Genomic DNA, 21,270 nt, shown 5'->3' with positions numbered 1-21,270 from the left:
TGGCTCCCTCTTTGCTGTCTTTGGTTGCCAAATTAAGACTTGTTTATCCCAGCAGCCCTTGGGGAACTGACTTTTTTTGCAAGAAAAGGGCTTTTCTTAGTATGCTGTACTGCTTTTGGAGGGCCATAATGGTGTAGTGGTTTGAGCAATGGACTAGGACACTGGGAGACCAGGGTTCAAATCCTGGCTTGGCTACAGAAGCTCATTGCATGACCTTGGGTAAGTCACACTTTCTCAGCATCAAAGGATTGCAATGGCAAACCCCCTCTGAAGAAACGTGACAAGAAAACCCCATGATAGAGTTGCCTTAAGTCAGAAACGATTTGAAGGCAAACAACACAGAACATTACTTTTCCCAGCAGACAGGGTCCTAACCTCCTGTATTCTGGGTTTAGCTCCTCCTATTCGCTCCTGTAGGAAGGGACAATAAACAAAAGACCGGCCGCTATATAGGGAGGAGGTAGCCCCCCTGAGCCTCAGTCTTGTTCCTGCCTATGCTCCTAGCAGGATGTGTCTCTTCGAGCCAGCAAAGTTTCTCCTTTCTCCAAAAGCGGTTTGAGAGTTTTCCTGGCCTTCCCTTCTTCTCCTCTCTCCTGCCTTTCCCCCGTTCCTTGGTGGTGGCTATGGCAGAGGACCCCAAGAGCATGGGTACAGTCAGCCCTTCATATCCACTGATTCTTTATCCAGGGATTCAACCATCCACGGCTTGAAAATATTCAGAAAAAATATGAATTCCAAAAAGCAAACCTTGATTTTGACATTTTATACAAGGGACACCATTTTACTATGCCATTTATTTAATGGCACATACGCATCCATGTATTTGGGTATTCAATGGGGGTCCTAAAACTAAAACCAGCAGATACCAAGGGACCACTGTAGAATAAAGTTTAATCACAATTTTTCCTCAGTTTTAAGTTCTATGTTTTGTAAGCTGCCTTTAGCCCCATTTGGATTTTTAAAAGTTTTAAAAAGTTAAGTAGTTTATATACCCTAAAGACATCAGTTCCTGTCTGATCTTGGAAGCTAAGCAGGGTCAGTGCTGGTTAGTATTTAGATGGAAGAACACCAAGGAATCCCAGATGCTGTAGGCTAGATTTCAGAGGAAGGAACTGGCAAAACCACCTCACAATATTCCTTCCCTAAGAAAACCCTAGGAACTTCATGGGGTCACCAAGAGCTGACAGATGACTTGAAGCATGGGCATGAAATTATGAAGGGAATGCTGTGGATATAGTATATCTTGATGTCAGTAAGGCCTTTGACAAAGTTCCCCATGATATTCTTGCAAACAAGCTTGTAAAATGTGGGCTAGACAAGGAAACTGTCACATGGATTTGTAATTGGTTGACTGACTGAAGCCAAAGGGTGCTCAACAATGGCTCCTTTTCATCCTGGAGAGAAGTGACCAGTGGGGTCCCACAGGGCTCTGTCCTGGGCCCAGTGCTATTCAACATCTTTATCAATGACTTGGAGGACAAAATTGGGAGCATACTTATCAAATTTGCAAATGACACCAAATTAGGGGGAGTAGCTAATACCCCAGAGGACAGGATCAAGATTCAAAATGACCTGAACAGACTAGAAAACTGGGCCATAGCTAACAAAATGAAATTCAACACGGAGAAATGTAATGTACTGCACTTAGGGCGGAAAAACGAAAAGCACAGATATAGGATGGGGGACACCTGGCTGAATGAAACTACGTGTGAAAGGGATCTAGGAGTCCAAGTAGACCATAAGTTGAACATGAGTCAACAATGTGATGCGGCAGCAAACAAGGCCAATGCGATTTTAGGCTGCATCAATAGAAGTATAGTGTCTAGATCAAGGGAAGTCACAGTGCCACTATATTCTACTCTGGTCAGGCTTCACCTGGAATATTGTGTTCAGTTCTGGGCGCCACAATTCAAAAAGGACACTGAGAAACTGGAGCGTGTCCAAAGGAGGGCGACTAAAATGGTGAAAGGTCTGGAAACCTTGCCTTATGAGGAACGACTCAGGGAGCTGGGGATGTTTAGCCTGGAGAAGAGAAGGTTAAGAGGTGATATGATAGCCCTGTTTAAATATTTGAACGGATGTCATATTGAGGAGGCAGCAAGCTTTTTTTCTACTGCTCCAGAGACTAGGACCCGAAGCAATGGATGCAAGCTACAGGAAAAGAGATTCCACCTCAACATTAGGAGGAACTTCCTGACAGTAAAGGCTGTTCAACAGTGGAACAAACTCCCTCGGAGTGTAGTGGAGTCTCCTTCCTTGGAGGTCTTCAAGCAGAGGCTGGATGGCCATCTGTCGGGGATGCTTTGATTGGGATTTCCTGCATGGCAGGGGGTTGGACTGGATGGCCCTTGTGGTCTCTTCCAACTCTATGATTCTATGATTCTATGTTACCTAGGGCTACTTTTAGAAACTGTTCATAAAGTTCAGCTGAACCAAAATGCTGCACATGCACACATAGTAGTGCATGTGCACTACTATGTAGTACACATGCACTACTATGTATGTACAGTGGAATAGTAAGCCCTATTAAGCTGCTTTGAGAGCTTTTGCAGCTGAAAAGCGGGGAATAAATACTCTAAATAAATAAATACAAATAAATGCATGTATATGGGGGGGGGGGTTTAAACAAAAGGAAAGGAAGGTTCTGTCACTAAACTTTAATAGGAGAGAAAGCAAGTGTGAGCTTACAATAAAAAATAAGGCAGATGGTAGTGCCTTCACCCCTTTGGCAAGAAATAAGCCTTGGGAGAAGAATTTAAAACAAAAGTAGATAACATTGTCTTGCAGGGGCTTTCTGAAAGAAGCACAGGGGACAAGGTTAGAGCAGAGACCATGAATCACGGAAAGACCAAGGCGAAAAGCCAACCACGAAGCCAGAGCTGAGATGTTGGCTTTCCTCAGACCAGATCCCACCATGCAGCCCTTTCACTTCAAGGAGCTTTTGCTATTTGCTCTCAACTGGCAGTATGCCCCCAGCGAAGGTGAAAATTGGTGGTTTGGCACCAGCTCTTTACCCACAGGGTCAAAAGTGCACATTTCAACAGCTCGGCAGGTGTTTGGCTTTCCCTCCGGTCGACTTTTTATCAGCTTGGCTGCAAGGCAGGCTTCAAGCAGAAGACAGAACCCCCTGCAAATGAAGAAAAAACAGCAAAGGGATGACGTGCTCTTGTTCTGGGGTCTCCGGCCAAATGTTCTACATATGCCTCCAAGGACAAGGTTGCCCTGTCCTCTCTTTCCTAAAGCTTACAGAGCTTTTTTATTTTAAGGTGTTTTTTAAAGCTAGATTCACTGAATATTTCCCTCTAAGACCTTGAGCTTGCATCCTGGCTTCTTCCCCCTATTCTTTGAATTTCCTCTCCCCCATCCCCACCCCACATTGATGGTTCCCATCCTTCCTGCTCCACCGTATAAACAACACACAAGAAAAGGGGATGGGGCAAGGAGAGAGCTTAAGAAGGGGGTTATCAGGCAGAAGCGTACACAATACAAGTCATTATAAGAGGCCCTGGCTAGGTTTCAGCAAAGCTGATAATGGTGCAAACAGCTGCACCACTCCCTTCACTTTCAGCTTCAAGTGGTTTGGATCAGAGATTTGCAAGGCCCATATTTCCATACAGCATTATCTGTGATGGTTGACAGGGGAGCAGAACCATTGGGAGGGTGGAAAAAGCTTCAGCACAGTAACATCGCTCAGTTTAACTCTGGAACAGTGTGCATCTCACCCCTTTAACAGTCTACTTTGAAATAATATTCACATAAGGGATGGGAGGGCAAGGAGAAGAGAGTTAATAGTACTGAGTGCTTGGATTAAATGCAGCCCCCAGATTACAGCTGAATTGTATACTTCCCCAAGAAGAGGAGAATGCATTGCAAAGAACTCACGTGGCCTTTGTTGCAATGGATCACTAGCAATGGAAGTCAGAGTCCAGCATATCATGTTGATGGCTGATGCTACCTTGTACTCAATCCAAATGGGTCCATTCAGCCTGGTATTAGGAGTGTTAAATGGCCACAACTCTCCAAGGTCCCATCTTTGGTGCAGAGACTGTTCCTCGCACCCGCCACCAAAGACAATTCAACTGGAGGTGCCAGAGATTAAAACTAGGATCTTCTGATGTCCAGCATCAGCACCAAAGTCTTTTTACACACCTACCTACCTGTTGTGTGTGTTGTTTGCCCTCCAGTCATTTCTGATTTATGGTGATCCTAAGGTGAACCTGTCATGGAGTTTTCTTGGCAAGATTTGTTCAGAAGATGTTTGCCATAGCCTTCCTCTGAGGCTGAGAGAGAGAGAGAGAGAGACTTACACAAGGTCACCCAGTGGGTTTCACAGCTGAGAACATTATAGTCCAACACTCGAACCACTACGTCACGCTAGATCGCACCTACTTACCTACCCGTACATAAATTATACACCCATATTTATGTATAAGTTGACCTCATGTATAAATCAAGGGCAGAATTTGGCGTCAAAACTTAAGAGGCATGTAACAAAGGATGAGCTAGCGTAGTGTAGTGGTTTGAGAGTTGGACTATGACTCTGGAGAGCAAGGTTCAAATCCCCATCCGGCCATGAATGCCCACTGGGTGATCTTGGACACTCACAGTCTCTCAGCCTCAGAGGAAGGCAATGGCAACCACCCTCTAAAGAAACTTGCCAAGAAAACCCTATGACAGATGCTTCTTAGGGCCATCGTAAGTCAGAAATAACCTGACTGCAAACAACACACACAACAAAAGATGAAGCAAAGGAAAATGAAATCAAAGAATTTATGAAATTCTGACAGGCATAACTATTTTTGTTTACCCAAAATAAATAATAATAAAAGCTTTATTTCTAGCCCGCCTTTCCAGAGATCAAGGCGGGTTACAATGGTGGATTTTGCAATCCAACAACATACAATTTACAATAAAAACACTGTCAGAAATTTACAATTACATTATATAAAACATTATATAAAACAACAACAATAACAATTCCAAGCTAGCAGCAATTGTAACAATGGTGAGGGGGAGAGGGATCACAACAGGGCTATTGGGGGTATGCCTGTTTGAAAAGATACGTTTTCAGCCCTTTTTTAAATTGGGCTAGGGAGGGGGTCGAGCGGAGCTCGTTGGGGATCGAGTTCCAGAGCTTAGGGGCCGAGGTGGAAAAGGCCCTTTGTGTAGTGGTGGCTCGTCTAGCATCTGGAACTCTTAGGAGATGTTTATCACCCGATCTGAGAGTGCGGGGCGGATTGTATGGAGAGAGGCGGTCCTCTAAGTACCCTGGGCCCAAGCCATTTAGGGCTTTATAGATGATAACCAACACCTTGTATTGTGCCCGGAAGCAAATAGGCAGCCAATGTAGATCTTTAAGTACCGGTATTATATGGCTGGCCCTGGAAGATCCAGTGACCAGCCTTGCTGCCATATTCTGGACCAGTTGAAGCTTCCGGGTTCGGTACAAGGGTTGCCCCATGTAAAGCGCATTGCAGAAATCCAAACGAGAGGTTACCAGAGCGTGTACCACTGTTTCAAGGTCCCCCCGGCCCAGGTAGGGTCGCAGCTGACGTATCAACCGAAGCTGATAACAGGTACTCCTGACCGTCGCATCCATCTGAGATGTAAGGTGAAGCGACGAGTCCAGGAGCACCCCCAGACTGCGAACAGAGTCCTTCAGGGGACGCGTGACCCCGTCTAGGACAGGTGGACAAATCTCCAAACCTGGACCTGGGGAACCTATCACAAGTACTTCCGTTTTCTCTGGATTCAGTCTGAGTCTGTTTTCCCTCATCCAGCCCATTACCGAGTCCGGACAAGCATCAAGAGGAGAGATGCCATCCCTGGTCACTGCATCAGTCAGAGACACAGAGAAATATATTTGTGTGTCATCAGCTTGGTGGGGCTAAGAAAATGTACACATGTAAAAAAGGAAATAAAGGCAAGAGTATAGTATCAACTCTTATCAAAAAAGGAACCATCCTCTCTCTGCATTTCTTTGAGGTGAAGCGCCAAGAGCTGGTGCCACCACTATGTTCCCACCCAGAGATCCAAAAAGGCTAGAAGTGGTGCTGCAGAGGATAGAGAAGAGAGGGTTAGTGCTTATTTTAGGTTCTCTTGGGACGCACTAAGCTCTCACCTTTCACCACTCCACTCAGAGAAGGGAATGGTTCCTTTTTTGATAAGAGCTACTTACATTATGGGTAAGTTGACTCAGGTTTTCTGGGTCGATTTTTTTCAGTAAAATTGCTAGACTTATACATGCGCATATACAGTATCTATCAGGAAGCATGGGAAGGCAAAACCGAACCTTGCTGTTTCCTCTCTTTGTGATGGCTTCTGCATGGTTCACATTTTGAGATGAAGGCTATATGTTATCTAGTAAAAGTTTAAAAACTAATGCTATCTCTGATAGTGTGGTATTCTTTTTTCTGGAGGTAACTGTGGCTATCTAACACTGGCATTTTCTTCATATCTTCACACTACTTATGCTTCTGCTCCTTTCCTAACTGATGGAACTGATGGAAGATATCTATGCATGTATACAAACATGTGAATAACAGCTATAAAATCAATGGGAGGGGGAGTAAGAAGCCTTAGGCCTCCTTTTGAAATAAGCTTTTGAGCTGACACGAAACCATATAAAGTACCTGTATACAAAATTTAACCATTGATCCATCTAGCCTACTACTGTCTAATCTGTTGTTGTTGTTCTGGCGTGCCTTCAAGTCATTTCCAATTTATGGTGACCCTAATGTAAACCTATCATGAGGTTTTCTTGACAAGATTTGTTCAGAGGAGGTTGCTATTGAGTTCCTCTGAGGCTGAGAGAGTGTGACTTGCCCAAGGTCACTCAGTGGGTTTCATGGCTGATCTGGGAATCGAACCCTGGTCTCCAGAGCTGTAGTCCAATACTCAAACTACTGCACCATGTTGGCTCTCACTGTCTATTTTAGGTAGTAGTCAAATATCCCAAACATGAGACATTCCCAACACTTGCTACCTGAGAACTTGTCCCTCCACCCCAACTTGTTCCAGAATGACATTCCAAGAAATCTAGCTGTTGACTAGAACAGTGCTACCTAAAATGGTGGTCCATGCACTAGTGCCGTTCCCCAAGCTATTGGCTGCCTTTTTGTAGCAGGTTTCCAGGAAAGAAAGAAAGAGCTGTAGTCAATGGGAATAAATATGGTGCCAGTCCCTGGTGCATGGGGGGGGGGGCATTGTGTTCAACTGTATCGGACAGCTTAAGAAGCAATGCAATGCATAATTATAGAGTTAATAGCCTTGTGGAGGTCAAAGAGCAGAGTCATGACCTTTACAAACTGAGCTCTCTCCATTATTTTTTCTGAAGGGCACTCAGGAGAATCAAACACCAGTCCTACTTGGATCAAGCTACAGGTCTATTATAATCCAAGACTTTGACAAAAGCCAAGCAGAGGCCTACAAACAGGTCAGGAAAGAGATGGCACTGTTTCAATGGTGGGCATTCCCAAAACGGAACAACTAGCCATGGAAATGACTAGGAATGATTGTAAAATGCTTCTAAATTGAGGATGTTAAATTTGGATTTTCAAGTCTGCTGTACCCTTCGTCATCATGAGGAACAGACTGTTGAATATTTGCTTCCCACTCAGACCCAGATTAAGAGCTCTGCCCTTTCAAGACAACATGACGGGCTCGGCTGTGGCCTTCCTACCCAACCACTTTATCCTGAACCATTCAGAAGCTTGGAAGATAGCCAACACTGTTTCGTCCACAAGGGCAATTTCCACAAAGAGCAGTAAACCAGCAGATGAAGAGCAGCAGACAGAAATTAACCAGCACACCTAGGTCTCCTGCCCCTGTGAGAATCGTAAAATGTGCTAATGCGTCAGAGTAAGGGCTAAATTATGCATTGAGGCTCCTGCCAAGTGCTGTCAGAAGGGTTTTTATCTGCTGATCTGAAAGAAGGCTTTAAAAAGATCTCTGTTTGAATTCAGAGAATTAAGATTCAGAGAGGGAAGGGCACACTGGCAAATGATTTGCATCTGTGTCCTTGCAAAATAACTCTGTCATGGATCAGGTCCAATTTCTTATGTGCATGTGCCATCAAGTCGCCTGTTGACTTACAGTGAATCTCATAGAGTTTTCTTAGGCAAGGAATACTCAGATGTGGTTTTCCTAGTTCCTTCCTCCAAAATATAGCCTACAGCATTTGCTATTTGTTGGCAGTCTCCGACTAAGTATTCACCGGGGCTGACCATGCTTAGCTTCCAAGATCAGGGGGATCTGGTGCCTTTAAGCCAACTCCTTACAACTAACTCACAGTTTTCCGTGAATATTAATTACATTTTCTTTCTTAATTCCCTGGCTACAGGATCCTAACTCTGATGCTTCTGAAAAAGGTCACTATAATTGAAAAGCTGAGAGAGATCAACCCACTGCTGTGAACAATACTCAGCTTACTACTAGGCTACTTCTTCTCCCCAAATTTGTTGATACAACCCAGAATCTGTCTTGTATGATCTAGTTTCTCTTACATTAAGAGACAAGCTAGCTCATTACAGTTAGTGGCAAATTTAAGGAGAGGCAGAGATTATTTCTTTTAAAGGTGTTATCAACAAAATCTATTTAATAATCAGACCAATAAGTAATCCTGGTGTGCAAGTTTTTATGAGAATCAGAGCCACTTGGACTTGTGTTTTTTTAAAGAGAACTGTGGCTTAATTGCTTTTTAAATTTTGCATTAACATATGTATATTTTAGTAGTACTTTGATTTAAATGGATGTATGGCACCTTGAATCCTGTGTTGGGAGAAAGGGAGGATATAAATTTCAACAAACAAACAAATAAATCTGGAGAAACACCAACTGGCACCCAACCTTAGTGCAACTGAGCATGGTGTAAGTGTCTCTGTCTGGCTCCTCAAAGATTTCACTGGCTCTTGATATTGGAAAGGTGTTTGCAAGCTTGCTACCACACATGCAAAATCTTAAAGCAAGAGTTGACAATTTATGTTAGTGTTTCCAGCCCCTTCCTACCTCACCTCTGTTTTGAATTTTGTTGCACCAATTATTCACCTCACATCCTTACTCTTTAAGGTTCCTGAACCAGGACCTCTAAATCTACTTACAGCACAATGTAAAATACTGGTCCAACTCCTAAGTTAACGTATTCATCATGTAGCTAAGACAAAGTAAGGAGAAAAGCTACACATCACAAAATCTTAGAGTTGGACGAGACCACAAGGTCCATCCAGTCTAACCCCTGCCATTTAGGAAAGTCTACACCAATAGACTTTTAGAGAGATGTTCAATCAATCTGGGTTGGACAGTACAGAACTCTAAGAACTGATGGCCTGTTCCTTTTATGTGCACTGCACATAAGCAAAACAATACTTAGCAGTGGGCAAATGCATGGGAGTCTGGGGTGAATTTCCCTCCCAGATCCCCCATGACTGCAACCCCACCCCACAGAGCAAACCCCAAAACCTTCATTTGTAGTCCTTCTCAAAATGGTCACCAGGATTGATGTCATATTACTTCCAGTCAACATTTTGAGAAGGACTGCAGAGGAAAATGGAGGCATTTGGGGGTAGTGGGGGGGGGGGATTCTGATGGGTTATGTGCAGGGCTATGGAGTCACAGTTGTGAAGTAAGAGTTACCAGACAGAAGCAATTTTGGGTGGAGTCAGAGCTGAAGTAGTTAGGAATGTACTGACCTGGACTCCAGCTTCAAAACCAAAACAATATTTAATGTCTAGTCTGCTGCATGTTTACTTCCAAAGGAATTTAGGAAAGTATTCTTGTTTAGCAGTTTTAGCCAAATAAGCATATTATATGTTTCATTGGTCTAAGTAGGCTAGTGAGTTGCATGAAATGTCTTGTGCTAGCCTTTTACTACAGCAAATGTGTTATTACCAATTAATATATATTTGACATTCATGAAGGGCTCGTAGTAAGATTTTGAATTGGACAGCAATAAAATAGAAGAGTCAGAGTCGTAGTTGAAGGTCCCATTTCCACAGTCCTGGATATGTGGGTATGATGGAGGCGATTTTGTATTTTCTCACATGTTTGGGGGAGTTTCTGTGCAATTTTCAGATTAAAACTGCCCAAAAATCACATGCACACTTTTTAAAACTTTGGGGGGGTTGGAGAGCTTTGGGGGATTGATGTGGGCTTCAGGGGCCAGAAAAGGGAGACTGAAGGACTACATGTGGCTCACAAGTTACACGCGGCTCATTCCTGACATAAACTCTGGCACCACTCACACTATGAAAATAATCCAGGATGAATCTGGGTTGAATCCTTGTTGTTCACACACATCCCAAATGCACTCAATACACTTTGGGGAGGGGGCTGGCAAAAACCCCACTTCTAACCTGGGATATTGGATACTGGGTCCCCCCCCTGCCAAGTTTTCCTAAAAGGTCTGCTTCAATCTGCATCTTCAGCAGTGTGAATAAGCTTCCAAATCAATTCGGATCACTTTCAGGGAAATGGAGGCGGCACCATTTTATCCCGAAATGATGGCATGTGTGAATAACAAAGGGTTTACAAAGAATGAAAGAGATTCGTGAACCCAAAACAAAACTGGAACAACAAAAACCCAATAAGGATCAGCGTGGCAATCTGCATCTCCTTGGCAGAAAAAATGAGCGTGAATGCCCTCTCTGACTTGCAGGAGAGCCACCTCGCAAATGTGCATTTTCACAAGGAATGTAACACACAAAACACTCAGAAGAAATTATAAAAACCAATATGATAAATTGGATGAAAGATTTTAAAAGAACGATACCACTAGCGTATTGGGAAAAATCCTGGATACTTATACATAAATTCTCAAAATGAAATAATTTAAAAGAAAATTACCTTAAAATTTTCTATAGGTGGTATCTAATGCCTACCAAACTAGCAAAAATTACAGGATCAAAAGAGAACAAATGTTGGAAATGTAACAAAAAGATAGGCACAATGTTCCACATATGGTGGCAATGCAAAAGTGCAAAAATAAATTTGGAGAAAAATCGTTAGCGTGATAGAAAAGAAACTGGATTGTAAGTTACCATTACCCCAGAATTATAGTTACTCAATATAACGGAAGGTTTAAGTTTAAATTTGAATGATGAAAAAATTAACATATTAATTTATTTGATAACTGCGGCACGAACAGTATAAGCAGGCCACTGGAAGTGTAAGGAAGGTCCTACAACGGAGGAATGGTTTATTAAAGTTCAAGAATTTGCAACGATGGATACATTATCAATGATGGAGAAAGGAGACTCAATTCAACAACATAAGAAAAAATGGGAGAAAATAGATGAACTCAGAGGGTAAATTCTGAAGAAAAGACTGTTTTGTTTTGTTTTCTGTGGGTTTTTCGGGCTATGTGGCCATGTTCTAGAAGAGTTTCTTTCTGACGTTTTGCCAGCATCTGTGGCTGGCATCTTCAGAGAAGATGCCAGAGATGCTGGTGAAACATCAGGAAGAAACTCTTCTAGAACATGGCCACATAGCCCGAAAAACCCACAGAAAACTATGGATGCCGGCCATGAAAGCCTTCGACTTCACACTGTTTCGTTTTGATAGTCAAAAGTCTCAGTACCATTGTTATATTCTGATGTTTAGATTTTTGTATTCTTGTATCAATTTAGAATAAAAAAAATACTCAGAGGGGAGCTGGTTAAGGGTGGCAGGCACAACAGCAACCCACCCTCCACACTCTGGGTTTCAGCTCTAGGCTTTCACTGCATGCTTTTCGTCCTTCCCAAAGATAACTACATTATGAAACACTTACTTCAGGGCAGATCAGCTGCTGGATCCCAGCCAGTTGACAATGTCAGTTCAAAAGCGAGAAGCAGCATTTATCGCCATGTTACACCTCCCACATCAACACATTAAGTGCTTAAATGTAAAACCCCAGCCAATGCAGCGGCAACAGACTTAAAAAATTCCAGAAAGCTGTGCATAGCTCACCCCTGTAGCCGAAGGCATGTTTCTCTTTTAAAAACAACAACCAAAAACTCCTTTTGCTCCCCTCCCACTATTTTCCCCTTTTGAGAGGACCACAACCTGGCCTCAAAGCAGCAAAATCCTTTGAAATGAGAAAGTACCAAGGACCTCTTGGGAGCTCCGCTTCAAGGCTTCTTCAGTATAAAAAAAGGATGTTCTCTTTTGGTGGGAAAAGGCACAGAATGACAGAATGCAAGGATTTGAGTACAAAATGGCTCAAGAGGATTGAAAGGGAGCTTTTGTAACTCTCCAAGCCGCTGGAATGAAGGGAGGGCTGTTTATCAGACCTGAGTAGCAAACAAGTTTTTTTATTTTGGATCTGCTGCCTTCAAATAGGTCAGGTGCACCCATCAATTAAAACAGGCACTACTTAGAAAGCCTGGCTCAACGGTGTATGTGCATCACCTGATTTCTGTGTAATTGTTGAGTGCCAGTGTATGTGAACAGGTCTCACTGAAAGCAAAGAGACCTGAAAGCCCTCAGCTTTTTATGCTGGGAGGGAAAGGTCCAGCTGATCTTACATCTGCCTTTGCCCAGTTTGCTCCACTCCCACCCCACCTACTGCTTGAATGTGACCCCTGATACCCTCCTTAAGTTGGACTTTGGCCCCTGAGCCATGAATGTTTCCCCACTCATATTCTAAAAACTCTCACAACTTATTGAGGGAATGGTTGGAAAGTTCAACAGATAGAAAGATTGCAATAACACAAAGCATTATGCCTAGCCGGCACATACTTGTACACCATATAATTAGAGAAACCCAGAATTGGAAGCGATAGCAATAGCATTTACATTTCTATACTGCTTAACAGTGAACTCAGCACTCTCTAAGTGGTTTAAAATCTGTAAGCCAATTGCCCCCAACAAGCTGGATTCTCATTTTACTGACCTACGAAAGGATGGAAGGCTGAGTCAACCCTGGAGCCCTAGGATCGAACTCACAACCTTGTGGCTGCAGTACAGGCATTTAACCACTGCGCCACCAGGGCACAAGGTACCACAAAGGCTATCTAGTCCAGCGCCCTGCCATGCAGGAATACATAATGAAAGCATTCTGAGAGATGCCCATCCAACCTGTTTAATGACCTCTTTTTGTCTTCCAAGTAAAGGTAAGATTGCAGAACTGGAGGATGAAGAACACACTTTGGGTGCAAAAGGCTACAGAACAGAGTGAACGCAGCACTAAGTCAAACTTTGAAGATATGTTTCCTAATGCACAGGGTGGCATTGCAGTTGATGTGGAGATCAACCAACTTCATTTCAAGCACCTGATTCTCAATGCAGCTGTTCATCCCAATTGTCATGCTCCTCAACAATACAGTGCATGCTTTTATGAGCATGTATGCAGTGGCTTAGTGGTTAAGATGCCAATTCTGATGATCAGAAGATTGCAAGGTTGGCAGTTCGAGGCCTAAGTGCTGCATGATGGGGTAAGCTTCTGTCACTAGTCCCAGCTTATGCCAACCTAGCAGTTCGAAAGCATGGGAATGCAAGTAGGTAAATAGGTACCACTTTGGTGGGAAGGTAACAGCATTTGGTGCAGTCATGCTGGCCACATGACCACTGGAGCAGTCCTCAGACAACGCTGGCTCTTTGGCTTAGTAATTGTCGGTTACGACTAGACATTCATGTCAAGGGACTACCTTTACTTTTATATGCAACCTACAGAAATATTTCATTTCAGTAATGGCAACCACCTCATGCTACAGAGATAGAAAAATGGGCAGGATTTTTGTAGGGGAGTTGGAGCCCACAGAGATTACACCTTGGACTCAGGAATTTTTGCCCCACTCCCTCTGCACTACAAGCATCTCTGCCATTGTTGGCCAGACCCAATTGCAATCCCAATATATCCCCAAGGTACCTCTTCACATTCTGCTCTTGGACTCTGGCCTGCAAAGCGGCGTCATCATGTATGCAAAGTTCGCTCCACAGCTTCTTTCTCTCCAGGGAACACCAATCACCTGGGGTTTGCCTCCTGTTTAACACAAAAAAGGGGGGAAAAACAGGTTTGCATAGATTCAGACCAGAGGCCTTCTGCAAGTACGGGCTGCGTCTCAGCGTGCTGGCTGGAAAGACGCCCAGCAGCCCTCCATCAATGAAGGAGGAAAATCAAAAAGAGTCTGGAATGCCTTTATATGTGTGAGAACTCATCCAGCTACACAGAGCCTGGATAAACCTAGCAAGGAAATGGCTTCCTAGAAGCCGTATGGTCCCCAACCAGTACTTGATTCCATCATATGCCAATTTACCTGGGCTCTGATCAGTCACTGTGGTGCTTAAGGGCATCTTGTGAACTAATTTGGGTCCCTTTCTGGGAGCAAGGCAGTATAGAAATAAATAAATAAATAAATAAATAAATAAATAAATAAATAAATTCCTAAGATTAGCAAAGAGCAGAGCTACGCTGTCTCTAAACTGCAGCTGGAGGAAATGTTATGTACAGTGGTACCTCGGGATACGAAATACCCAGGTTACGAAATTTTCAGGATACGAAAAAAAATAATTTAAAAAAAATTTTCCGGGTTAAGAAAGTTTTTTCGGGTTACGAAAAAACTTTTGGTGCTTTTCTGCGCGATTTCACACCAAATCGCGGCTTTTCCCCATTAGCGCCTATGGGGATTCGGCTTGCGAAAGCCTTTCGGGTTACGAAATTGACAGTGGAACGAATTAATTTCGTAACCCGAGGCACCACTGTATAAATATTCCTCCCCACAACCCACTGTTTGGGGGGAAAACAGTTTTTAAAAAATTTAAAATCTCAGGATATTTTATGTTTAAAGCAGGAGTTTTGTTTGTTTATTTAAACCAGGTTTTTTGCATTAATGACAAATATTGAATCCTGCTTGTTACACTAATGCTGTGAAACATTATTTTATGCACTAGAAAGCTTGATCAACCATCTTTTCATGCTTTTTAATATTAACAATCATTAGTTATTAGGTTTTGATCTGATTTACATTTTTCAATAAAGCAGCCATTCCTTACTGCTTATTATTCCTATCAAATCTGAATATATGTTGCCTATACATAATAAAACATACAAAGTTATCTCAGAGTTGGTCTGGTTGAAATCATACCAAGTGAAGGACTTGTTTCTGAATGGCATTTCTTGCACTATAAAACAACTTTTTAAAGTTGCATAAAATGTAAAGACATACAACTGAGCACGAAAGTCAGAAACATACAAGTCATTGTATTTGCTATTACCATGGATGGATGTGAGAGCTGGACAGTTAAGAAAGCAGATAGGAAGAGAATTAATTCATTGGAGATGTGGGGCTGGAGAAGAGTGCTAAGGATCCCATGGACAGCCAAAAGGACAAACAAATGGGTCCTAGAAGCAGATAATAATAATAATAATAATAATAATAATAATAATAATAATAATAAATTTTATTTCTACCCCGCCCTTCCATGGATATGATCAGGGCGGCTTACAAAATTTATAAAAACATTTCAATACAGGATTAAAATTCAGTATAACAGTTAAAAACAGCTCCCTGGAAGAAGTCAAGAGACCAAACTGAGGCTGTCGTACTTCTGACTTATCATGAGAAGGAAGGACTCACTGGAAAAAACAATAATGCTAGGAAAGGTGGAGGGAAGCAGAAAGAAAGGCCACATGCTAGATGTATGGACTCTATTAAGAGTCTATTTGTAAGATCTATTTGTAAGATCTGAGCAGAACAGTGGAGCATTGGGAGTCTTGGAGATGTCTCATCTACAGGGTTGCCATGGGCTGAGATTGACTCGAGGGTGGATAATAACAACAAAACTTCTTCAATCTGTTTATTAATTTTTTATTTTGTTTAAATTACTTCCAGGTTTTAATTTGGATTTGTTTAAATTGCTTATGTTATTTTGCCCTGAGATTTCATGAAAAAAGGGAAGGGAAATAAAAACATTTTAATTAACATTATAAATAAATAAATAAATAGGAGGTTCGTGAGACAGGAACGAAAGAAAACATTACAGGACATCCCACGGTGACAGGTAGTAAATGGTATAAGGCAAACTGTGGCATGCTAGGTGAGGGATGGTAGGACTTGTAGTCCAACAGTCTTGAGGGCCACAAGTTACCCAATCTTGATGTAGGGGTTCTTTAAAGCCCCCCCCCTTTTTTTAGCTCCATTCACAAGACCACCAAAAAGAACTTCCTTCAAGCAGGCCTCCAGAGGGCCCCCATTAATGCAACAGCACCACAGGATCTGTGCAAGAAATCCAGGTCAGCTACACTCTTTAGTTTGACTCTCAGGAAATCTAAATCAAATCTCACTGGGCAACCTGGGGCAAGTCACCTTTTCAAAGCCTAGCTAAATTCTGGCAAGATTGTTGGGATGAGAAGATGAAACTATATGAAAACAGCGTTGTGACATTATTTCATAACCTCTCTTTCAGTAAGTGGTGTACAGGGCAACAGATGGTGATTTCCTAGCTCTCCAGGTAAGCTTCCCTCAGCAATTACTCACAAGTATGATTTATAGGAGTCTTGCTCAACACCCACTCCCTGAGGCTAGGCCTTTTGCACATTTTTCTTTCCCTTCTGTTATCTGAGGACTCTGATCTGCTAGGCAGCAATCTCAACCTCTCTTTAGTACTGTATTCTCACTTGCTTTAACCAGAGCTGTAGAGTTGGAATCATGGAGTCAGAAGGAATTGTGGTTGGAATCCAAGTTGATAGAAATGTACTGACTCCAACTCTGGCTTCAAGATAAAAAGCTTTTAATATTAAATACCTACTTTGTTGCATATGTACTTTTATAGGAATTTAGGAAAGTTTTTTTTGTTCAGAAGTGTTAATGAAATGCCTTGTGCTACCATTTTACTTACAGTAATTTTGGCACTGTTGTTGTGCACCTTCAAATCGTTTCTAACTTACGGTGACCCTAAGGCAAAATTATGGAGTTTTCTAGGGATGAGAGTATGTGACTCGCCCAAGGTCTCCCAATGGGTTTCCATGGCTGAGTGGGGAATCCAACCCTGATCACCAGAGTCACAGCTCAACGATCAAGCCACTATACCATGCCACCTCTCAAATATACTGAATAATATATATTTGCTGTTTATGAATGGGTCGGAGCTGGAAAGTAGAAAAATAAACAAGTTGGAGTTGCAAGTTTGGAGCACTGATTCCATAGCCCTTTCATTAATGATGGCATGATCCAAGAGAGATTCCCTGACTCCTGATTCTTCTCCATCCCATCTACAAGAGCCTGGCCATGCTCCCAGCCACCGTCTCTTTTAGACCCCACGTGTGACATGACATGTGGGCTTCCCAAGGTCCCATGGCAAAGGGTGGTTGGGGGATATCCATAAGTAGTGGCTTTGTTTACCATCCAGTGATTATCTGTGGTTGCTATCCATCCTTTCTGGTGTATCCTCTGCAATGGACAGAGGGCCCAGGAGACAGGCCAAGGGGAAGAACCACAGAGTTGAGTTCTTTCGTTTGCAGGACACAGAAAAAGTAAGAAGCAACAGGAATATCTCCCACAACTCAGAAGGGACCTCTGCCTTACCTCACCTTAAAGGTATGGAATGTGTGGGCTGCAAGCTACATGTAGCCGCCTCCCCATTATTTCTGGCCTCCAAAGCCCTGAGAGAGAACAGAATTAATTTTCATTTTTTGGTGTGATTTTTAAGACAAAAGTCAGCTGAAAATTGCATCTAAAGCCTCCCCAATACAGGCAAAAACCCACCCACCCACCCATCTTTCCCCCCTCTTCTACTTCTCCTCCAAATCTTGCCAGGAATCTCCTTCCTTGCACATTTTTAAACAAAGACTGGATGACCATCTCTCACAAGTACTTTGACTGTGTATTCCTGCATGGCAGGGGATTGGACTGGATGACCCTTGGGGGTCTCTTCCAACTGGTTCTATAAGGAAGTGACCAAACTTCACTTCCGGTTACCACTTTGGAGGGGCAACTGAGAAAAGGTATGTTGGCACATGCAGCCCATGGGGCAAGGGTAGAGAAATGGCCAGTGGAACTCATGTAGTTAGATCTGATCAGAAACTGAAGCAGAAACAGAAAACAGGAATTATGGGCTGTGGGGTGTCCTTTTTAACAGAAGACATGATGCCACTCACCACTAGAGAGCTTGCAAGGGATTTTGTGAACAAAGGACTCTCTCAACTCAGGTAGCTGAGCTGCATCTTTCTTTCGTTTCTTCTGTCCCGGGTGGTTAGAAGTCATCCCTCCATGGCTTAGCTGCTTCCAGTCTTGGCCACAATATTTTATGAAACACAGAGAGAGAGACAGAGCAAAGCCTTCCAGATTGCCAGTTTTGGCTTCAAGAGCTCTCAGAACTCTTGCAATCAGCACCTGAATGGGCTGGATTGACTCCCCCAGTTTGATGCTTTCGGTAGCTGCAAATCCCAGCCGTCTTTAACAAGTACAGGAACTGTGTGGGAAGATACACTTTGCATCTCTGCCCCATCCTCACCAAGAGTTCAGAGTTATTTTTAAGATGAATGAATACAATGACATGCTGAAACCATCCATAAATGAGGGGTAGGAGGATGCTCTGGATCCCATTATCTTAGAAGTAACTTCTCACAGTCCGTTGCCTCCCCCTCAACATTTTGAAACAATAGAGTTGTTTCTGAAGACTTTTGTTAAAAACTTTTGGGGAGGCTGCAAAGAGGCCAACTTTTAGTCTTCATCCAAAGCATGGGCAGGGGGCAAATTATTAGAGCAAAGAAATATGTCTGCTTTTTTTCTGAAATAATGCAAAACTCCTCATAAGGATTCACAGGCAGACTCAATATGCAAAAATCAAATGTTACTTCATGTGTTGTTGTAATACAGAAGACCCAGTGGTTTCAGCGCCCAATTCCCCTTCCTTGCAAAAGGAAATCATGCCAAAATGCTATATATACATTGTGGTGGGGAAAGTGAAGCTGCAAATCTCATGTCATGTCTCATTTTTGCAGTCCCTCTGCCAATCCACCAAAGCTCTCTGAACTTCATCATTAAAAAAATGTTTGGACTGTTGTTAGGGTGATTTTTCAGCTGATAAGGGGCTTGAAGTAAGGCACCCACAAGCTTCACTACTGCCTCCCAATTCCTGAAACGCAGTCACACCCACCAAAATTGTCTTTGGGGGCCCACATCTGGCCTAAAATAGCAATTGGAAATAAAAGCTGATGTAGTAGGACTTGTTTTCCTATGGCCTTCTTCATAAAATGCATATGAGTGAATAAAAGAGAATAAACCAGATGACAAGACCACTGACCACAACCAATTCTTTACAGCCTGTGATTCCTGAGTAGCGCACACTTAAAAGTTCACACACTTCTGTGTTTAAGATTTGGAAAGCTCAGTACTGGGTTGGAATGAACAAAATAGTCCATTCACAAAAACATCCTAAAAGACTCATGCAAGAACAAGGCTGTTCTAAACTGGCCCCTTATCATACTCAGATTATCCAAACTCACAGATGAGAGAACTAGAAGGGTCAAACCTTGAAGCCAACCTGTCAATGTCACCATGAGTTCACTTGGAGGTAAAGCAGGATGTAAAAGTAACATGGTATAGGGAGTTTTTATGCCCATTCTTATCTCACAACTACTAACTTCAAGGTTAGATCCAGTGTAGCTCTGATTTTGTAATCCATTTAATTTTGCATAAGAACAATCTCTGGTATTTTTCAATATACATGTTCTTTCCATTTCTGTGATGTGGAATTTAATTGAGGGTCAACCTTGGTGAATCCTGTTGAAAAGAGACTTATACTTCAAGGACAGAAAGATAAACATTCACTATTCATTGTTCAATAGTCCTAAATTCTTACTGCTTTGACTGTGTATGAATGTATATTTGACAAACATCAGTTTCAAAAACTCTACTTTGGAAATGTGGTCAGCTTATATTAATGTACATACCAGAGCTGGAATCACCTCATGCCGTAATACAGGGGTAGGCAACCTATGGCCCGCAGGCCGGATGCGGCCCAGCGAGGCCTTGAGACTGGCCCCAGCCCGGTCCTGCCACCGATTGCCACCAGGGTCTTTGGGGGCCAATTGTCTATAGAAGCCTCAGAAACATGCATTTATATTAACATTTTTTTAAAAATCAGCAAATTTTTCACGTGTCCTCCATTTTTTAAAAGTGTCCTCCATTTGAAAATGTTGTCCTACATTTGTCCTGGTTTATTTATATATTTAATTTTTTTTTTTAATTTTATTGAAAATTAAAAAACACACAACAACAATGACAAGTATATCTCAGTACAAACTTACTAATCCTTATATCACATTGTACATCTAAAAGAGATTGGGTAGAGCATAGATCTGGAAAGAGTTGCGTAGCCCAAAATGGAGGGCATATCTACACAGATATGTATACATATTTATACATATGCATATTTGCTTGTTTGAGAGGTGGATCTTTCTCTATTCCCTTGAGGTTTAGGTATTATATCTTATCCTCTTTCTTTAGTGTTTTATTTCCCCTTTACCTCTTGCCTTCTCTTGTTTCCCCTCTTGTACCTTCTATTATGATTAATCTCCTTCCTGCTATTACCTTCTACTTTCCCATCTTCTCCTCTTCCTCTCCCTAGATCTCTTCTTTTTTTTTCTCCCATCTAATTACCTTCTTCCCTCCTCCTCTCACCATTCTTACTACATACACGCACCTTCCGACACCTACTTTACCTTCATTCATTCTTCTCTTCCTTCATTCGCTCTTCCACCATCTCTCATCCCATTCTTATCAGACTTCTCTCTCTGATTCTGTTAGGTATAGTTGTTTTATTTCCCACCCTTTTAAGATTATATCACATTTGTGATATCATTGTTATTTTCCTTTCCAAGGTCCATCTACAGCGATAGTATTTCTAAGTTTTCTTTTCCCGCTTATTTTTGATCTTACTGCTATCTATTTATTGATCCTATACGTAATTCATTTTAAACCCCTCTATTGTCTTTAATTATTATAAGTCCTCAAGATTTTTCGTTTCATCTTTACTCTCCAACTTATATAATCTAATAAGAGTGATATGCGTACTATACTATTTTATTTATTTCTATTATTTACAATATCTAATTGTTGCTATCTTCCCCCATTCCTTATTCAAACATTCTAAAACTTTCGCCCATTCTTCATTTACTTTCTCCACAGATTGGTCTCTAAGCAATAGTGTCATTTTGTCCATCTCTATTGCATCGTATACTTTCATTAGCCAGTCTTTTTTACTTGGGATCTTTTTCCCTTTCCATTTTTGCGTTAGAGCCAATCTCGCCATTGATATTAGATAATACAAAACCTTCCCATGTTTTCCATCTAC

The 21,270-nt window shown here is 42.1% G+C and overlaps 1 protein-coding gene across 9 annotated transcripts in view; it reads right to left on the bottom strand.

Annotated features, from left to right (window-relative positions):
• The window catches only part of LOC149310349 (exostosin-like 3), a 225,578-nt gene that overhangs the window by 89,351 nt on the left and 114,957 nt on the right, over positions 1 to 21,270 (bottom strand). For 8 of the 9 annotated variants that reach the window (XM_089528767.1, XM_089528766.1, XM_089528765.1 and 5 more), the window contains one exon: positions 13,844 to 13,957. The gene's annotated coding sequence lies outside the window, so the exon portion shown is untranslated. Of the gene's footprint in view, positions 1 to 13,843; positions 13,958 to 18,070; positions 18,125 to 21,270 lie in introns of those variants that run through there. The other variant, XM_089528775.1, reaches the window with a different exon arrangement.

The sequence above is a fragment of the Sceloporus occidentalis genome, unplaced genomic scaffold (genome assembly GCF_023333645.1).
Source record: "Sceloporus occidentalis isolate IW3139 unplaced genomic scaffold, rSceOcc1.0.p SCAF_6, whole genome shotgun sequence".
Taxonomy (NCBI): domain Eukaryota; kingdom Metazoa; phylum Chordata; class Lepidosauria; order Squamata; family Phrynosomatidae; genus Sceloporus; species Sceloporus occidentalis.
The sequence above is the reverse complement of the archived record's forward strand: the minus strand, read 5'-3'. Positions and strand labels throughout refer to the sequence as shown.